Source organism: Mobula birostris, chromosome 8, assembly GCF_030028105.1.
Source record: "Mobula birostris isolate sMobBir1 chromosome 8, sMobBir1.hap1, whole genome shotgun sequence".
Classification (NCBI taxonomy): domain Eukaryota; kingdom Metazoa; phylum Chordata; class Chondrichthyes; order Myliobatiformes; family Myliobatidae; genus Mobula; species Mobula birostris.
In genome coordinates, this window is record NC_092377.1 from 139,613,139 (window position 1) to 139,634,030 (window position 20,892).

The following is a 20,892-nucleotide window of genomic DNA, read 5'->3' on the forward strand; positions in this document are numbered from 1 at the left end:
CAGGGGCGATTGATAAGTTTGTGGCCCAAGGTAGACGGAGATGAGTTATACCGCTCTCGTTACATGCACGTGCAGTTCAACTCTGAGTGAAAATGCAGAAAGTTTGGTTAATAACTCATCCCCTTCTACCTTAGGCCACGAACTTATCAATCACCCCTCGTACAAGACCTACCCAAACATACATGTGCAAATGCACACGCATGCTCATATCCCATGCATTGTTGATTCCCCCAGATGGCTGACAAAATTAGTAGTCCAGTGCACTTTGACGGTGTTTAATGGCGAACTACATCACAGGCGCATTGTGGCGGCATGGTAGTGTAGTGGTTATCACAATGCTTTACAGTGAGTTCAATTCCCACCACTGCCTGCAAAGAATTTGTACATTCCTCCCGTGACCGCGTGGGTTTCCTCTGGGTGCTCTGATTTCCTCCCACAGACTAAAGAAGTACCAGTTGGTAGGTTAATTGGTCATTGCAAATTTTCCTGTGACTGGGCTATGATTACAAAAGGGCGGTGCGGCTTGGAGGCCATAAGGTATCTCAATTAATAAATAAATATTCACACTGTAATCACCAATCTCCTCAAATTTAATTCAAAACCCACTCTTTTAATGCTCATTCAATCAAAATGAATCGGTCGGCTAACAGGGTCTTTGAGGAGTCATCTGGTAAGAACCAGATTGGAAACTGAGGCTGGAACAAGTGCATTCAGGTACACTCCTGTGATATACATGGCCACAGCCTAATTAAGTACATTGAAACACATGCCATTCAGTACTCTCACACGTATACAGGGAGAAAGAGCAAGAATATATACAGTAATTCAAAAACACAAGAGATTCTGCCGATGCTGGAGATCTGCACACAAAGTAGTGACAGATTTCCCTGCAGGTCGGGCAACATCTATAGAGGGAAATAGACAGTCTGCATTTGGGCCGAGACCCTTCTGAATAGGTTGGGTAATGCAGGGAGTGCAAAAGCAGAGATCGTACAAAGGACACTGTATCTTCAAACATCTTGCACTCTAAAGGTTTCATTGTTCATTGTTTTTCTGAGATTCCTCAAGAGAGGTTAAACAAGTACAGGAATTAAATTTGTGGCACTAGAAGAGATGTTACCCACCCTGGAATTCTAGTGGGGGGGGGGGTGGTGACTGATCAAGCAAATCCAGACTCTGGCAGGAGTGACTACCCTCCTGGGTCCCAGCTATGAGAGTGATTGTCCAACCCAGAGCTTCAGCCAGGTGAGAGTGATCACCTGCCCAGTGGAGAGTGACTGTACGTCCTGGATTCCAGAGCAGGTGGCCGGGGGGGTGGGGGTGCACGGTAACCACCACATCAAACGCCAACTGGAAGTGTGACCACCAGCCACGATACTCCTGTATGTAGGAGGACCAAAATTGAACCTAATTATCAAATAAAGTTAGAAATACAGATATGGAATAAATGTGCACAAATACATAAATACCAGCATGCATTTACAATGTAAACAGCTTTCTAAACAGTGCTTTAAAGTGTTGACAGTAAAGTGCCTGAGTTAATAGATAGAAGGGGTGGAGTGCTTAACTAGAATGGTTGATCAGATTAGATGCCAGGAGGAAGAAGCTTTCAAGGTGGCATGAAGTTTTTTTGTTTTAATAGCTCTTTTCAGAAGGAGCTTTTGGAAACGGCAGTTTGCAGGGTTGGCCGTGCCTCCAGGTGTGGGTTCTCCAAGGCCCCATATAATCTAAACCTCTTGCACCATTCATTTATCCTCAGAATCAGGTTTAATATTACCAGCATACAGTACGTTGCGAAATTTGTCGTCTTTGTGGCGGCAGCACAATGCAATACATAATAATAGAAAATAAAATTACAGTAAGTATATAATACAGTAAGTACAGTAAGTATTAAACAGTTAAATTAAATAAGTAGTGCAAAAATAGACATAAAACGTAGTGAGGTAGAGTTCACCGGTTCAGTGTCCATTCAGAAATGGGATGGTAGAGGAGATGACGCTCTTCCTGAATCGTTGAGCGTGTGGCTCCAGGCTCCTGTACCTCCTTTCTGACGGTAGCAATGAGAACAGGGCATGACCTGGGCGATGGAAATCCTAGCTGCACCCGTAATGTTCTTTTGCAGTGACTGATGTAAAGCACATTGATGTTTCCCAGTGTCTCACCCAACCAATTGTGCGGATGTCCAACAATACCTGGGTCCAATTTCAGCCACCAGTGAATTTAAAGCAGCACATAATATGATTCATTCCCCAGCCTTTGCCACTAGAGCTTCAGACACTAACTGGGCAACAACTGAGAAATTAATGATTTGAAGATGTCTATTGTGGTTTGGAAAGGTGTGCTGCAGCTGGCCCGACAGAATCACTGACGGTTAAAATGGGCGATTGCTTTGGTGAGACATTAAAAGCTTTAACTCATCACCACTGCAGGCACTGTTTAGATTTTCTCACCTTGAGAATACTGCCAGCACATGAGCAGACTGGCTCCAATGGCCATATGTTTGGGATTGATTTGACAGTTTTTTTCTAAGCTTCAAACATAGACTTTATTTATAATAAAAATATATACAAAAAAAGGAAGGTGCAGAACTTCGATGTTCAGGGTCATTATAACCAGCAGCACTGGCATTCTTTAAACTATATCACTATTATGGTCCCTGGGGTAATACACCCTTTTTTTTTTGAGTGGTTTCACAAGATTAACAGGTGCGTGGGTGGGGGGGGAGGAAAGGGCGAGGAAGGGGGAAGAGGGGGAGAGGAGAGGGGAGAAGAGGGAGGAGAGGGGGAGCATTTTATTTCCCATCCTAACTGACCTCTCAGAAGCTCCTTCCTCAACCGCTGCTGTCCATTCAACTACATACAAATACTACTGGATGGAGAGTCACATGCAGGCCACAACGACCTGGCCTTCTTGAGTTGGTAAGAATGCATGTTTTCATTCATGTGGCTTGACACCGTGGTTATGGGAACGGAGTTTCTCCTAGCTGTTAGACCCCGGGGTCACAGTCTCAAATAGTAACGGCTTGGCCAATCAGGTCAGAAACTAGAATTCTCTTTCTCACCCACAGGGTGGTTGTTTGGAATTGTTTATTCAGAATAGCTGTAGGCATCCAGTCACTGAATTTGTTCAAGATAAATGTTTTTGAACAATTAATGTAGAAGGGAGACTACCCTGGTGCAGTCGGCAGAGCTGCTGCCTCACCTGGGTTCCATCCCAACCTTTGGTGCTGCCGGTGTGGAGTTCTCCTTGTAACCTCGTGGATTTCCCCCGGGTGCTCTGGTTTCCTCCCACACTCCAAAGATGAGTGGGGTCGGTTAAGGGAATGGAGCTTCCCTTGGCTGGTAGACCCAAGGATTGCTGTAAATTGCTCCCGGATTGTAGGTGATGGAGTATAGTGGGGAGCGAAGAGTGGGGAGCGAAGAGTTTGCAGCGAAGCGGTAAACCCGATTGATCTGAGAGTCCACAGGCCTCACTTTCCCTTGTGTGGAGATAGCAGTGGAGGGTTACTGGTGCTGGGGCGCAAGTTTCAGAATGGATGCGATTAAACAACAAAGGTGTACAGGTATTAGTGAACTAGATGGGTTAATCATTACTAGTGTGCAGACTTTTTCAAAACTTCCGGTTACGAACTGAATTTAAAATCCCACAGTTGCGAGCATGGGCTTTGAACTCGCGCCCCTGACTGGACAATAAAGTCCCGGTGATTGACCCCTTCACATTGGGTCTCCACTCCGACCCGAGCCTCTCCAGGCAGCCAGTTGCTATAGCGTTGGCACCGCTTTCAGGCTTGAACTCTGCACCCCGGTTCCTGCAAAACACAGGCTGTAAAAACCTCGAGTTCACGTACCAGGCGGTTTCGTTTTGTTAAAGCCACGCAAAATGCTAATAAAACGCGGCTGCAAAGTCCCTTTTGCCTTTTAAGGCACAACGCTTACTGAATATCGGCAATCAAGCCGGAATTGCCTGGAATTTGCGAGTACTTGCGCCTCAGAAACTTAGCGGGTAAAAGCAGAAGTAACACTATGAAATCTTTAAAAAAAATTCAACAGCTTTTCTTCACCAGGTTACCAATGAGGAAGAAAAGTTCCATCTGTTAGACCGCACCCACTATCAACTCAACCCCTTCAAACTCTGCATGAGATTTGCATTTGTAGACACTCCCTCCTCTAGCCCAGCTGCACAGAAGCTGCAAAAGCTCTGAAATTTTCTTTGCCCGTCTTTACTCCCTCGTGCAGTTGATAAAACCCAAGAGAAAGCAAAATAACCGACCAGTGCTTGCATCTTGAGAGGGAACCGCGTTCGCAAGCACCCCGTTCCTGGTGACTGGCACATCCAGACGGCTGCAGCTGGTTTGATGACAATTGTACTCACGGAAAAAAAAAATCGACCCCTGAAAAAAGAGGCAAGCAAGAAATTCCTTTGAACAGCAACTCATCGGGGGGAGAAGTTTGGAATTTTGTGTTTGCAAAGAAGATTCAACTGTGAGCCGAGGCCAGAGCGGCGGGGACTGCGATGTCACTGATTCTTGGCTGCTAGTTGGGTGAGTTTCTGAACGTTGTCTCCTGCACAGGGCGGAATGACTTAGTGTTCCCAGTGACCTCTTGCCTTAAATGCAACTAAAGCAAAGAGTGCAAAACTCTGCCCGGACCTCGCCCTCGCCCCCAGCACCTTGCATTTTGCCTTCAAGGGGTTTGGTTTTGGCAGCGATGTGCCGAGAGTAAACAAGTTTGGAGCAGTGGGTGCTGGGTTCTGCTGTCGGGTGTATGGTGAGTGGGTGACGCTCAAAACATGCTTGGGTTTGGACCCTGACCTTTATAGCCTAGGGTTTTTGCACAGTTCAGAGTTTCAGCTAGAGGCTGGGGTGGGGGCGAGGAAGTCTGGTGTTATCCTTCCGAACTGCAGTCCTCCTCTCACCCGACCTGCTACGTCCACTCTCCGTGACACCCGCCCCTCCACGCCCCACGATCTCCCCCACTCTTCCCCACCCCTCCACGCCCCACGATCTCCCCCCACTCTTCCCCACCCCTCCACGCCCCACGATCTCCCCCCACTCTTCCCCACCCCTCCACGCCCCACGATCTCCCCCCACTCTTCCCCACCCCTCCATGCCCCACGATCTCCCCCCACTCTTCCCCACCCCTCCACGCCCCACGATCTCCCCCACTCTTCCCCACCCCCACTCTCCCCCCCCCACTCTTCTGTATTTTAGGCTGGGTGTAGAGTTATAGAGTCTGTATCAACCCACTTGTGGCTTTGCTGATAATCTCTGATATTTTTGCTTTGAGGTGTAAGTGGGATTGAGACTGTTTAAGAACAGTAGGACAGTGATGCTACTGGACTAGAAGCCAAGTTCCAGACCAGTGATCTGGAAACTCTGATCTGGAAACATAGTTCAAAACCCACAGGGGAATTTATATTTGAGAAATTGACATCTAGACTTTTTAAGAGGAAATTATTTTCAGTAACAGTAACAATGAAACTATCTGATCCTCTCAATAATGTATTATAATATAGTTTTAAATACGCTAAGTTCCTGTTCTGTGCTCCAAGGAAGATTGGGGGGATATGGACATGTGCATGTAGGAGGGATAAGTGTTTCAGTGTTTTTGATTTGCTTTTTAGATGATTTTTTACAACATTATGGGCTGATTGGCCTGTTCCTGTATTGTTCTATGTTCTATAAAATAGTGTAATACATTTTATTTGCTGTGGAAATTTGCTTTCCCTAACTGATGTGTGACTCCAGGTCCACTGATGAGGTTAACTCTTAACTTCCAACTAAGTTCAAGGACACAAATGATCGTTCTGCCAGTGCTGTCCACATCCTGTGACTGAATGGGGGGAAAAAAGCCACGAACACTGCGAAGAATTGATGTCTACTTTGGAATAACCAGCCACAACCCGCCCTGTACAAAAACTTTGCACTGGAATTTGTAGGCAGTGTGCTGTTTGCATCCCAAATAGGTTTTTGCAGGACCCAGAGGTCGCATAGCTGTATAGTGCTGTTCATCTCCCAGGGATGTCCCGCAGTGCTCCTCAGTGGAAAATGCAACTGGCAATCTCCGCACAGTGTCAGACTTTGACAGAAGTCGGCTGTTAGTTAGTTTGCATTTGGCTGCTGTTGCTTCAGGTCTATATGTTACCCAAGACCCTGGGAGAGCCCTGCTTGCCAAGAACTGTTCTGTGGGAGGCTTGTTTATTTGAGAAAATTGAACGGGACCTCTGACAAACCGGTACTCCCTCAGTGCTGCATTAGAGTGACGGGCAGGTTGTTTTTTTTAAATTGCAGTTTGTCATAACGTGCTGAGGACGTTGGTCAGACCGCATTTGGAATATGGTGAGCAGATTTGTGACCCTTATATCAGAAAGCTTGGAGGGGGTTTGGAGGAGGTTCACGAGAATGAACCTAAGAATGAAAGGGTTAATGTATTTTCGATGGCTTTGCGCCTGTACTTGCTGGAATTTAGAAGACTAAGGGGTGATATCATTGAAACCTATTGAGTATTGCAGAGTGGACATGAAAATGTTTCCTATAATGGGGGATTTTAAAACTATGTATATTATTATAAAAAATCTGCTGTGGGAACACCAATGGCTTTGAGCAGAAAATCCTACAAAAGATGGTCAATAGACAATAGGTGCAAGAGTAGGCCATTCAGCCCTTCGAGCCAGCACTGCCATTCACTGTGATCATGGCTGATCATCCACTATCAGTATCCAGTTCCTGCCTTATCCCCATAACCTTTGATTCCACTATTTTAAGAGCTCTATCCATCTCTTTTTCGAAAGCATCCAGAGACTCGGCCTCCACAGCCTTCTGGGGCAGAGCATTCCATATATCCACCACTCTCTGGGTGAAAAAGTTTTTCCTCAACTCCGTTCTAAATGGCCTACCCCTAATTCTTAAACTGTGGCCTCTGGTTCTGGACTCACCCTGCAGCATGTCTAATCCCTTAATAATCTTATATGTTTCAATAAGATCCCCTCTCAGCCTTCTAAATTCCAGAGTATACAAGCCCAGTCGCTCCAATCTTTTGACATATGACAGTCCCGCCATCCTGGGAATTAACTTTGTGAACCTACGCTGCACTGCCTCAATAGCAAGAATGTCCTTCTTCAAATTTGGAGACCAAAACTGCACACAGTACTCCAGGTGTGGTCTCACCAGGGCCCTGTACAGCTGCAGAAGGACCTCTTTGCTCTTATACTCAATTCCCCTTGTTATGAAGGCCAGCATGCCATTAGTTTTCTTCACTGCCTGCTGTACTTGCATGCTTGCTTTCAGTGACTGATGTACAAGAACACCTAGATCTCGTTGTACTCCCCTTTTCCTAACTTGACTCCATTTAGATAATAATCTGCCTTCCCGTTCTTACCACCAAAGTGGATAACCTCACATTTATCCACATTAAACTGCATCTGCCATGCATCTGCCCACTCACCCAGCCTGTCCAAGTCACCCTGCATTTTCATAACATCCTCCTCACATTTCACACTGCCACCCAGCTTTGTGTCATCGGCAAATTTGCTAATGTTACTTTTAATTCCCTCATCTAAATCATTAATATATATTGTAAACAGCTGCGGTCCCAGCACTGAACCCCACTGGTCACCGCCTGCCATTCCGAAAGGGACCCGTTAATCGCTGCTCTTTGTTTTCTGTCAGCCAGCCAATTTTCATTTCAGACCAGTACATCATGAGTAAAGCTCTCCCAGACATTGAGTACACCTGCATAGAACATTGTTGTAGAAAAGTAGTATTCACCAAGAAAGATCCAAACCACCCAGGGCATACTCTTTTCTTGTTGCTGCCATCAGGTAGAAGGTACAAGAGCCTCAGGACTCGCACCACCAGGTTCATGAACAGTTACTACCCCTCAACTATCAGGCTCCTGAACAAAAGGAGAGAACCTCAGTCATTCTATTTCTGGTGTTCCCACAGTCAATGATCTCACTTTAACGACTCATTATCTTGTTATTTCATGCTCACCTTATTTATTGCTATTTATTTGCATTTGCATGCGCACCATTTGATATTCATTGATCATGTTTACAGTTACTGTTCTATAGGTTTGCTAAGTATGCTAAATGCAGGAAAAAGAATCTCCAGGTTGTATGTGGTGACATGTATGTACTCCGAAATTGTACTGTGAACTTGTGAAAATGGAGGTTGGTAGGTTCTTGATGAGTAAGGGTATCAAAGGTTACGGGAGAAGGCAGGAGAATGGAGTTGAGAAGGATAAAAAATCAGCCATGATGGAATTGTGAAGTAGACTCGATGGGCCATGTGACCTCATTCTGCTCAGTCTTATGATGCTGGAAGAGGGGAAGCAAATGTGTCTCCTATCATCCATCACACGTAAAAATTGCTGGTGAACGCAGCAGGCCAGGCAGCATCTATAGGAAGAGGTACAGTCGACGTTTCAGGCCAAGACCCTTCGTCAGGACTAACTGAAGGAAGAGTTAGTAAGAGATTTGAGAGTGGGAGGGGGAGATCCGAAATGATAGGAGAAGATAGGTGGGGGAGGGATGGAACTAACAGCCATTCCCATTCTGATATGTCTATCCACGGCCTCCTCTATGTCAAGATGAAGCCACACTCAGGGTGGAGGAACAACACCTTATATTCCATCTGAGTAGCCTCCAACTTGATGGCATGAACATTGACTTCTCTAACTTCCGTTAATTCCCCACCTCCCCTTGTACCCCATCCGTTATTTTTTTTTTCCTTTTCTCTCTCTCCTTTTTCTCCCTCTGTCCCTCTCACTATGCTCCTTGTCCATCCTCTGGGCTTACTGCCTCCCCCTTTCTTTCTCCCTAGGCCTCCTGTCCCATGATCTCATATCCCTTTTGCCAATCACCTGTCCAACTCTTGGCTCCATCCCTCCCCCTCCTGTCTTCTCTTATCATTTGGGATCTCCCCCTCCCTCTCCCACTTTCAAATCTCTTACTATCTCTTCTTTCAGTTAGTCCTGACAAAGGATCTCGGCCCGAAACGTTGACTGTACCTCTTCCTAGAGATGCTGGCCTGCTGCGTTCACCAGCAACTTTTATGTGTGTTTTGTTTGAAATTCCAGCATCCGCAGATTTCCTCGTGTTTGCGCTCCTATCATCGATCTTCATTTTCCAAAGGCTGCTGTCTACACACAGTTATGATTAATAATGTTCCTTGGGCCAGTCTTGATGTATTCAAATCCATGACGGCGTGCACACACCCCTGATATACCTAAGATGTTAGTTAGACGGAGCTCAGGAGTACATGAATTGATTATGTGATTTGTTGAGTTTGTGGAGGCGAGGGGGGTGGTATTGGCATTATGTTAGGAGATGGTTATCATAATTTGCCCAAGATTGTGTCTGGTCTGCTTTCTATCTTTCCCCTGGGTGTTAACGGTTAAAACATCTGCAATTGAAAAGCAACCTTCTCACCATAACCTTTCCCCTCTTTTTGATTCTGTTAGTGGTCCCTTGTTCCCCCTCCCCCCCCCCCCCCCCATCTGCCTAACCAACCTTACAACATTATCAGTTTGAAATCTGTGTATTGCTAGGCACTTTCAGTCTTGGCCTCACCACCCGGCTCAAGGATAACTTCTACCCTGCTGTTACCAGACTCTTAAACAAACCGCTTCGACGATAATGATCTCCCAAACTGCCTTGCCTACCTGCTCTGCACTCTCTGCCTCTACAAGAATGCTGCAGGAACTTTGCAAGTCAGGTATGTGAGGAGGGGGAGTAAATGATTGACGTTTCGGGCTGAGACCCTTCATCAGGACTGGAAAGGTAGGGGGCAGAAGTCGGTATAAGAAGGTGGGGCAAGGGGAAGGAGTACAGGATGGCAGGTGACAGGTGAGACCAGGTGAGGGGGAAGGTGGGTGGGGGAGAGGAACTGCTATGAGAAGCTAGGAATCAGGAACAGCTTCTTCCCCTCTGCCATCGGATTTCAAAATGGACATTGAAACCATAAACACTATCTCTCTACTTTTTTATTTCTATTTTTGCACTAATTTAATTTAACTAGTATGTGTGTGTATGCATATATGTGTGTATGTAATAATATTTATTTTACTGTAAGTCACATTTTTTTCCAATTATTATGTATTGCATTGTACTGCTGCCTCTAAGACAGCAAACTTCACGACATATGCTAGTGATAGCAAACCTGATTCTGATAGGTGGAAAAGGGCTGTAGAAGAGGGAATCTGATAAGAGAGGGCAGTGGACCATGGAATAAAGGGGAAGAGTAGGGTAACCAGAGGGAGGTAATGGGCAGTGAGGAGAAGGGAGAGGGGCGAGAGGGTATCTAGAATGGGAAATGGAAGAAAAACGAGAAGGGGTGGGGGTAAGTACCAGATATTCCTGCCTTCATCTTGTTTTCATTTTCTACTACCTCGAGGTACTAGACGACCGGATGGCATGGAAACAATTTTTTTGCTGTGTTGTGATCATGTGAGAGCAGTAACTCCGGGGGGAGTGGGGGGGGGGGCGCGAGGGGTTACAAGAATCGTAATGGTATCCAACCGCCTCCCAGCCTTGATGATCCGATTCTTCCCTCGGGAGTGCGAACCAGAGTGGGGAATGAGGCTTTATTGTGCACGTGTGCTCTTTGCAGTCGGTGTCCGGGTGGTGGTGGGGTCATGGGGTCACAAATGGAGCCCAGCAGCGAGTGGTCATCCCGGGGGGCGGGGGGGGGGGATGCTCTGCGTTCCAAAGCGGGTCAGGGGTTGTGAGACTGCGCTTGCGTCACTCCGATGCCGGGTGATGGCTGCTGCAGTCTGGGTGCGTGTCTCGCACTCTTTCCACAGTTTGTCTGGGTTGTGTTGGTACGAGGACGAAGGTCCCATCCAACACCCCGACTACCCCCCCCCCCCCCCACCACCCCTCATGCATAGCCCGCCCCCGAAGTTGTGTGAGCAGCGGCCCGGGATGCAGTCTCGCAGTTCACGGGTCTGACGCTGCCGATTATGTCGGGGTGTGAAATCCCTGCAGCAATGTGCTGAAGGAGAACGGGTCTCTCAGCACTCCCCCTTCAATCATGTCACCGTTGCTTGTGGGACCTCACTGTGCAACATCAGCTGCTCTGGAATTGCCAACGAGTGAAAATTATGTTGAGCCACACTCAAATGCCGGAGGAGCTCAGCGGCTCGGGCGGCAGGTGTGGAAGGGAAATGAGCCGTCAGTGCTTCGGTTTGACACCCTTCCCCAGTTCTGATGAAACTCCAGTCCTGTGTTGCATCTGTAGGGGAGATGAAGGTTGAGCTGCTCTTGTCCCAGTTGGGCAATGAACGCAAACCGTCCCTCGTCAGTGACCACCGATCAGTGACCCTGCCCTGTGTCGCCCCACTGAAGGAACGCTCCTTGGTTGGCATAGGCAGGACTTGCATTTGTGTAGCACCTTTCACCTCTGGGGAGTTGTGTAGCCAGTGCAGTAGGTGGTGAAAGGGATCAGTGTCGCCTGCACACTTGGTGGTCTTGCAGTTGTTCCTCGCTCCCTTCTGGGGATGAGATTAAGCCTTGCCCTTGAGTCATGGAAGGACCTTGCATCAGAACATTCCTTCGGGCTGGGAATTTTAGAGAGTCGGTGGGGAGGGAGGGAAGAGGGAGAATAGTGAATATTGAATCAGGTTGTGTTGCATTCTCACCAGTCCAGTGACCTGAGGTCAATCCTGACCTCCAGTGCTTTGTGTGAGATTTGCTGCACACTCTGTCTGTGGCTACCCCCCCACCAGTGTCGCAAGACGTGGGCGGGTGGGTGAATTGGTCGAGAGCTGCAGGAGAACCTTAGTGGGTCAGACAGCAATGGACAATCAAAATTTCAGGTTGAGACACTTCACCTAGAGTTTTCCAGTGTTGTCAGTGAAGAAGAAGAAAGACCTTAACTGCAAGTGGAGTCGTCGGGACGCCGTCATGATGACTTTTTTTTTAGCAGGCTTTCTTATTTTTACGAGGCCGAGTTGCCAGCTCGACGCTCAACCCAGCACAGGTGGAAAGTGTGCAAGGGAGCCAGCTGGATTCGAACTCGGGAGCCTTCGCTCCGAAGTCCGGCGCTAATGCCACTCCGCCACCAGCCGGCAACATATTGTCAGTGATTGCTGTAAATTGCCAGATCTGTAGATGACTGGTAGGTGAATCAGGAGTTGTAGACAGGGTTGTGAGAGAGAAGCTGTTACAGGAGATGAGTGGAGAAGGTCGATGTTTGGATTTCTGCGAGAGCTATAATAGACTCAATGGGCTGAATGGCCTCCTTGGGGCTTTAGGGGTTTAGGATGAGAAATTTCGAAGGTTCCTTACAATGGGTAGTAAAACTTTAACTGCTCAAGTGCCAGGTCTTGTGGAACCTCAGCGTCAAATGCAAAGAACTGTAGATGCTGGAAATATTCAGCATGTCAGGCAGCATCTGTGGGTTGTTAGCATTCCCTGGTCTGACCTGCTGAGCTTTCCCTGTTGTTTTGGACATTAGTGGGACTGGGTAGAAAGTGGGCAGCAGGTGGTGGAGCAGGTTCAATGGGCCCAATTATCTCTACCTTACCTCCCCCCCACCCCATCCGTACAGAGGAGTGTGAATTACTGTACACGCTCCAATTGAAATGGGACTTTTCTGCACCTCACCGACACTGCCTGTGTCCTTTCCCAAGGGACCGGGTCTGACTTGGGAGGGTGCTCTGCTGTCCTGGGCTGCTCTGGGAGCTGTGTGGTACCGTGGAGGCTCCTGGCGCGGCTACGTTCTAGCCTGGCAGAGGAGATCTTGCCTGGGCAAGCTTGTGCCAGATGACGTTAGAACCGATCGACAGGCTGAAATGTCTTATTATTTGCAACACTAGAGCATTTAGTGATCTGGCCTGGTGCAGTGTTTACATGTAATTAAGTTAATGTTTTGGGCGATGTTGAACTGAAAGGCTAGTACTTGTCCCGAGTGTGAAACAGCAACACAGATTTGTCTCTGTTACTGAGCGATCGTTTTCTCTCCTGCTAGCCTCTCGTAGGAATATATTTGGAAGTCTGAAAACCACAAAAAAAAGCAGCTAAGATTCTGAAAATGTTGGGACATCCATAGCAGGTTGAGCAGTGAAACAGATATGTCATCCCTTCCACAGATGCTGTCTGGGTGTTTGTAGCCTTTTCCATTTTCATTATGGGAATATGACATTTATTCCTCACATACCTTTCCCTTTTGTATGTTTCAAGCTCCGTGGAAGATCATTTCTTTCCAATTAAAATTAGATATTGTGATATTGGGTTTTTATTGTCACCTGTACTAAGGTACAGTGAAGTTTTTGCTTGGCTGAACTTCGCACACATTATTCTATACATAAGTAGGTTGAGGCAGTGAAAGGAAAAGAAAATGCAGAGTATTGTTACAGTAACAGGGGAAAGTGCAGTGAAGGTGCACAAATAAAATGCCAGGGCCTCAATGAGATAGATCGGGAGATCGGGTATTGGCCTCCCAGTGTAGGAGAGGTCGTTTCGAGATTCTGATACCGGTGAGACAGCAGCTGTCCTTGAGCCTGGTGGCATGTGCTTTCAAACTTCTGTATCCTCTGTCTCGGTGGGAGAGAGGAGGAGAAAGAATGTCTGGGGTGTGGGTGGTGTCCATGATCAGTTGGCTGCTTTCCTGATGCAGTGGGAATTGTAGCTGATGTCAATGGAGGAGGTGGGGGCTGGTTTGCCTGATGAACTGGACTGTGTCCACGGTTCTCTGCCCTTTCTTGCAGCCTGGGGCAAAGCTGTTGCCACACCAAGCTGAACTTTGGGTATTTTTAATAGCTGTGTTTACGGACGCGCTCAGTCAGTTGCAAAGTCTCTCAGATTTTGTAATGCGAGGAAAGTTTATTTATTTATTGAGCTAGAGCACAGAATAAGCCGTTCTGGCCCTTCTAGCCATGCTGCCCAGCAAACCCCCCCCCCCCCCAATTTAATCCTAGCCTAATCGCCATGACTAATTAACCTACCAAACGGTACATCTTCAGTCTGTGGCAGGAAACCAGAGCACCTGGAGGAAGCCCCATGTGATCAGGAGGAGAGTGTACAAACTCCCTAAAGGGGGCAGTGGGATTTGTGGGTTTGGAATGAGAGTCGAAATGCCCTGTTCTTGCCTCATCAGGTGATTTTATTCTGGGTGTTGCTGCTGGGCCTTTTCACAATTCGTCAGTCTCTGAGTTGCACAGCAAAGAAACAGGTCTCTTCACCCACCTAGTGGCCAGCCATCACCAGCTCATCTGACCTAATTATACATCAATCCCATTTTGTTCTCTGCGCATCCCCATCAACTCCCCGGCAGATTCCACCTCTCACCCACCCAGCAGGACAACTTACAGTGGTCACCTCACCCACCGACTTGCCACCTCTTCGAGAATGTGTGGGAGGAAACCGGAGCACCGAGGGAAGCCCACGCAGTCTCAGGGACAGTGTGAATTCTCCATTCAGCCAAGGCCCAAGGCCGGGAATGAACCCAGGTTTCTGGAGCTGTGCTTGTTCAATTGTCTGTCTGTCTAGGTGCCATATCCGAGGCGGATGTTGGTGACCATGGTTTTCCATACAGATCTATCCCTTGTTCTTTGGATGACTTCCAGTTCCTCAATCTGTAGCCACCTGGCTAGGCTTTGATGTACCTCTGGAGGTCTTCCTCTAGGTTTGCTCCCCTCGATCTTCCCAGAGAATATGACTTTTTCTAGTTCATCTTTCCGCATGATGTGTCCTCGGAATCTGAATTGTCTTTCTCTTATTGTTGGTATGAGTGATCTAACTGGTTGGGCACTTCTGAGAACTTCTTTATTTGATGTGTGTGTGATATTTTTAGCATTCTCCTGTAGAACCATAATTCAGCTGCCTCTAGTCTCTTTTCCGTTGTGCTGCGGAAATGGTCCAGCATTCACTTCCATAAGTCAGGATAGAATAAATGTAGCACTGCAGTATTCTGTTTTTAGTGTACCTGCTCATCTTTCTGTCTGTTAATATGGTCTTCATTTTTTTGGAAAGCTTCTTTCGCCATTGCTATTCTGTATTTGATATCTGTGTCACACCTGCCATCACTTGTTGTTAGGCTGCCAAGATATCTGAATTTGTTGACTTGTTTGATGTTTGTATTTCTGATCTTTTGATCACACATTGTGGGATGTTTGTCTTTCTGGAGGTGACCATACTTTCTGTCGTCTTGGTGTTGATGGGTTCAATTACCAGGCTCAAAGAGGAGTTGGAGCACAATCAGACTATGAATGGCATCACATCCAATGTGGAAGTCCTCACCTTAGGCTAGTGATATCTTTAAGTGGTCTTTGCCTGGCTGCCCAATAACAAGCAGTGTGAGCAACACAGCTGCATAATCCACTGTCCTCTTGCCCTCCCTCGTGCTGCTCTGGACAGCGTTGTTAGGGTGATGACAACTTGTGGTCTCTGATGGGGTCAGTTATTTAGGCTAGGTTCTGTATTGCACTGAAGCAGTAAGGAGAGACAGGAGGAACTCTGGTGGGTTGAGTGGCAACTGCAGTAGAAGTTGTTGACGTTTTGGGTCAAAATGCCTTTTTCTCAGTGCTACCATCAGGCAAGAGGTATAGAAACCTTGGGTCCCACGCCATTAGGCTCAGGAGCAATTATTACCTCATCGAGGGATCAGAATTGGAAAGGGTTTGCAGTTTCAGGTTCCTGGGTGTCAACATATCCGGGCATCTTTCCTGGTCCCAACATATTGCTACAATTACAAAGAAGGCACGACGATGACAATACTTTATTGAGAAGTTTGAGGAGAATTGGTAGGCCACCAAAGACAACAATGCCTATTTTTTTTGAGGAGAATTGGTAAGCCACGGAAGATGCTTGCAAATTTCTGCCAGTGTACTGTGGAGAGCATTCTAAGTGGTTGCATTACCGTCTGGTAGTTGGTTGGGGGGGTGGGAGTCTACTGTACAACATTGGAAAAAGCTGCAGGGATTTGTAAACTTAGCCAACTCCATCATGGGCTCTAGCCTCCCCAGCGTTCAGGACTCCTTCAAAAGGCGGCATCTGTCATTAAGGACCCCCATCACCCAGGACATGCCCTCTTCCCATTGCTACCATCGAGGAGGAGGTACAGGAGCCTGAATACACTGACTTAGTGTTGTAGGAACTGCTCATTCCCCTCTGTGGTCAGATTTCTGAATGGACAATGAACCCATGAGCACTACTTCAGTACTTTTTCCTGTCTTTTTACACTATTTAGTTTTTATATATATTTATAATTTTTTATTTTTATGTATTGCAATGTACTGCTGCCGCAAAACAACAACAAATCTCATGACCTATGCCAATGACATTATGCTTGATTCTTATTGCCCTTCAACCATCAGTCTCCTTAGCTGGTTTGGACAGCTTCTATTGTCACTATTCTGAGCTGATTCTCAAAGTGATAGACTCACTTTCAAGGACTCTTTACAACTCCTGTTCTCAGTATTATATTTCATTTGCAAATTTTGTCTTTTGCACAGTGAGTGTTTGTCAGCCTTTGTCTGTTCAAGTATGTTAATCACAGATCCTATGCTAAGAATACAGGAGACACCAGCAGGTCAGGCAGCATCTGTGGAGAGTAAAGCAGTGTTAATGTTTCAACTTGATTTTTTTTTTGTCTGAACGGCATGTTGTGACATAGACTTCGCTGGCTGGATATCTGAAGTTATTGACTACACTGTCAGTTTATGAGGGTTTGGTCAAGGAGATGAGGTGCTGTTCTCAGAGTTGATATTGTGCGTTGTTGGAAGAGAGGGACCAAATCAGTGTGGATGGAGAATTAATGACAGGCAGCTGAAGTTCAGGGAGGAAGGTTTTCTGCAAAGTTGTCACTCAAGCGTTAGTCAGTTTCCCCAAAGTAAATGTATTCGTACTGGGAGCTTGATTCCATACATGGGAGTGAGAAACTTGGCCCTCTTCCATCTCGTTGGTTGCTGTGGTGTTGTCAGTCAACAGTTGAACCAGTGAAGGTGAAGTTTGTGGGATTGTTAAAACAAACTGCCTGGGGAAGGAAATCTGCCCAATGATGCCAAGGGTGACTCCAGTTCCCGATGGGCGCTTGTTCTTGCGTGAAGAAATGTGTATGCAATGGCATTGAATGCCTCGCGCCTTCCCAGCTGGATGATATCTGTTAGAGATGTTGGTTCTGCGAAGAGCTGTGGGGGAGAAGGGCCCGTGCGTGGCCATCAATGTGACTCCCTCCTGCCTGATGCTTGTTCATTGGTGTCCAACGCCTCGCTATGCTGGACAGCCTCGGAAATCCAGCTTCACATTCTCTTTACTTTTGTTGTCATATACACAAGTGTGCAACGAAATTTCTTGATTGTACGAAGCTCAGTTTAGTTGCTAACAATGAATACAGTGAACAGTGCAAGGAACACTGAAAAAAGAAATGCTTAAGTGATGACAAGGGAAGAGGTGGAATTATGTGTTCGCATCCACTGGGAAGGGATGAAATGGAGCGATGAGTTCAGAAATCTGACGGCGGTGGGGGAGACACCATTCTTGAATCTGGTTGCAGTTCTGGTGTCCAGCACTGGTTAAAGGTAGAGCCCCTGCTCGAGCCAGTTGTGGCCCTCTGTTCTAGAACATCAGGCATGGGGAAGAGGGATAACAGAGAGGCTGAGTTTCTGCAAGGGTGTGAGGAGGTTGGCTTGGATCTCGGGCAGGTTTGGCCCAGTGTGGAGAGCTTCCTGCTCAACCAACACCCCCACCCACCCCCTTCCCCACCGGAGCAGAGCAATCTGGCTGTGTTGTTGGGGGGGGGGGGGGGGGAGAGACCAGGCCCATGAGGAGAGTCTTCCCCTCTCGCCTCCAGGCAGAGAAACCAGGCTGAGGTTTGGGGGAGAAATCGCCTCGTGAGGAGAGCCTCGCTCCATCCCAGGGTAGACAGACCAGGCCAGTGGTCAAGGGGAGAGAACAGCTCCAACCCCCCACCCCTTGCCAGATACAGAGATGGGGCCAGTGAGGAGATCCTCCATATCCCTCCCCCAACACCTCCCTGAGGTGGAGAGACCAGGGTGAAGGTTGATTTGGATGGGGGGTGTGGTGGAGCGGAGGGAAGAGGGACCAGGTCTAGAATGGAGAAACTGGTCCAGTGCAGGAAATGGCTTCTTGATCAAGAGATAGAAATTGAAAGGCCATCATTTTAGAGTCACAGAAGTACAGCATGGAAGCAGGCCTTTCAGCCCATCTAGTCCATGCCAAAACCATTTTAAACTGCCTACTCCCTTTGACTTGCACTGGACCATAGCCCTCCGTACCCCTAACATAGATGTACCTATCCAAACTTCTCTTAAAAGTTGAAATGGAGCTCGCATGCACCACTTGTGCTGGCAGCTCATTCCACACTGTCATGACCCTTCATGTTCCCCTTAAACCTTTCACCTTTCACCCTTAACCCATGACCTCTGGTTATAGTCCCTCCCAACCTCAGTGGAAAAAGCCTGCTTGCATTAACCCCATCTATATCCCTCAAACTCTTGTATACCTCTATCAGATTTCCTCTCAGTCTTATACATTCTAAGGAGTAAAGTCCTAACCCTTTCAATCTTATAGCTCAGGTTCTCCAGTCCAAACAACATCCTTGTAAATTTTCTCTCTACTCTTTCAGTCTGATTTACATCTTTCCTACAGGGAGGTGGCCAAAGCTGCACATGATACTCCAAATTGGGCCTCGTCAACATCTTGTATAACTTCATAATAACATTCCATCTCTTGCACTCAATACACTGATTTATGAAGGCCAATGTGCTAAAAACTTTCTTTATGACCCTCTCTGCCTGTGGCGCCACCTTCAGCGAATTATAGACTTGTATTCCCAGATCCTTTTGTTCTACCACACTCCTCAGTGCCCTACCATTCTCTGTGTAACACCTTGCACTTGTCTGCAATAAATTCCATTTGCCATTTTTCCAGCTGATGCAGAACCCTCTGCAAGCTATGATGGCCTTCCTTGCTGTCCTCTACACCCCCAATCTTGGTGTCAGCCGTGAATTTGCTGATCCAGTTAACCAGGTTATCATCCAGGTCGTAGATATAGATGACAAACAATGAAGGACCACTTGGAATGATATAGCTTGAAAGTGCTAAGAGGTGATGGTAGGGAAGATGGGAAGAAGGTGTCTGTTGCAGCTGAAGTCCCTAGAATAAGATAAGGCAGATGTTCACGCCAAGGATGCACATCTGGTGGAGGTTGTCCTGGGGTTTCTGAGGCAACCTGTCCTGCATTGGTGATTGAGATGGAGACGACTGTGATATTTGAGGTGGGGTGATGTAGGGGGTGTTGGAACCAAAGCCTGCGGCGTGCCTGGAATGTTACTTTCCAGAATGGAAGCAGTCTCCTTGTTGTGACTTGGGCTTGTGCACACCTGCAGAAGTGAGACTGTGGAGCAGGAAACAGGCTGCCTGGCTCTCCAGAGACCCGCTGCTTGATAAAGAAGTACTGCAGGAGACAAGATTCCTGTTACCCGGGTGGCCTCGGTGATAACTGACTCTTCTCCCACAACACAAAGGGCTTTTCACCTTTCACCCTTAACCTATGACCTCTGGTTGCAGTCTTACCAACTGCTGGAGACCAGGGGCTAACTCAAAGACCTGTGTGGAGGTGTATTCCCGATTCAACCCTCCTGAATGTTAGATTTAGCGTTTTTTATCTAGACAGCAGACAAATCCTAGGTCCGCAATATAGTTGCTCCCTCTCTCTTTCTCACCCTTACCCTCACCGGCCCCCCCCCCTTAACCCTTACCCTCGCCGGCCCCCCCCCACCTTAACCCTTACCCTCGCCCGCCCCCCTCACCTTAACCCTTACCTTCGCCGGCCCCCCCCCCACCTTAACCCTTACCCTCGCCGGCCCCCCCCTTAACCCTTACCCTCGCCGGCCCCCCCACCTTAACCCTTACCCTCGCCGGCCCCCACCTTAACCCTTACCCTCGCCGGCCCCCCCCCTTAACCCTTACCCTCGCCGGCCCCCCCCCACCTTAACCCTTACCCTCGCCAGCCCCCCCCACCTTAACCCTTACCCTCGCCGGCCCCCCCCCCTAACCCTTACCCTCGCCGGCCCCCCCCCACCTTAACCCTTACCCTCGCCGGCCCCCCCCCACCTTAACCCTTACCCTCGCCAGCCCCCCCCACCTTAACCCTTACCCTCGCCGGCCCCCCCCCACCTTAACCCTTACCCTCGCCCGCCCCCCTCACCTTAACCCTTACCTTCGCCGGCCCCCCCCACCTTAACCCTTACCCTCGCCGGCCCCCCCCCTTAACCCTTACCCTCGCCGGCCCCCCCACCTTAACCCTTACCCTCGCCGGCCCCCACCTTAACCCTTACCCTCGCCGGCCCCCCCCTTAACCCTTACCCTCGCCGGCCCCCCCCACCTTAACCCTTACCCTCGCCGCCCCCCCCCACCTTAACCCTTACCCTCGCCAGCCCCCCCCACCTTAACCCTTACCCTCGCCGGCCCCCCCCCACCTTAACCCTTACCCTCGCTGGCCCCCCCACCTTAACCCTTACCCTCGCCGGCCCCCCCCACCTTAACCCTTACCCTCGCCCGCCCCCCTCACCTTAACCCTTACCCTCGCCCGCCCCCCTCACCTTAACCCTTACCTTCGCCGGCCCCCCCCCTTAACCCTTACCCTCGCCGGCCCCCCCACCTTAACCCTTACCCTCGCCGGCCCCCACCTTAACCCTTACCCTCGCCGGCCCCCCCCCTTAACCCTTACCCTCGCCGGCCCCCCCCACCTTAACCCTTACCCTCGCCGGCCCCCCCCCCACCTTAACCCTTACCCTCGCCGGCCCCCCCCACCTTAACCCTTACCCTCGCCGGCCCCCCCCACCTTAACCCTTACCCTCGCTGGCCCCCCCACCTTAACCCTTACCCTCGCCGGCCCCCCCCACCTTAACCCTTACCCTCGCCCGCCCC

At 48.5% G+C, this 20,892-nt stretch overlaps 1 protein-coding gene across 3 annotated transcripts in view; it reads left to right on the forward strand.

Moving 5' to 3' along the window:
* The first annotated feature begins 4,156 nt into the window (after positions 1–4,156).
* The window catches only part of LOC140201783 (pleckstrin homology domain-containing family A member 2-like), a 131,424-nt gene continuing 114,688 nt past the window's right edge, over positions 4,157–20,892 (forward strand). The window contains exons 1-2 of one of the 3 annotated variants that reach the window (XM_072266468.1): positions 4,158–4,540; positions 9,549–9,715. The gene's annotated coding sequence lies outside the window, so the exon portion shown is untranslated. Of the gene's footprint in view, positions 4,541–9,548; positions 9,716–20,892 lie in introns of all 3 variants that reach the window. The other 2 variants (XM_072266470.1, XM_072266466.1) reach the window with 2 other exon arrangements.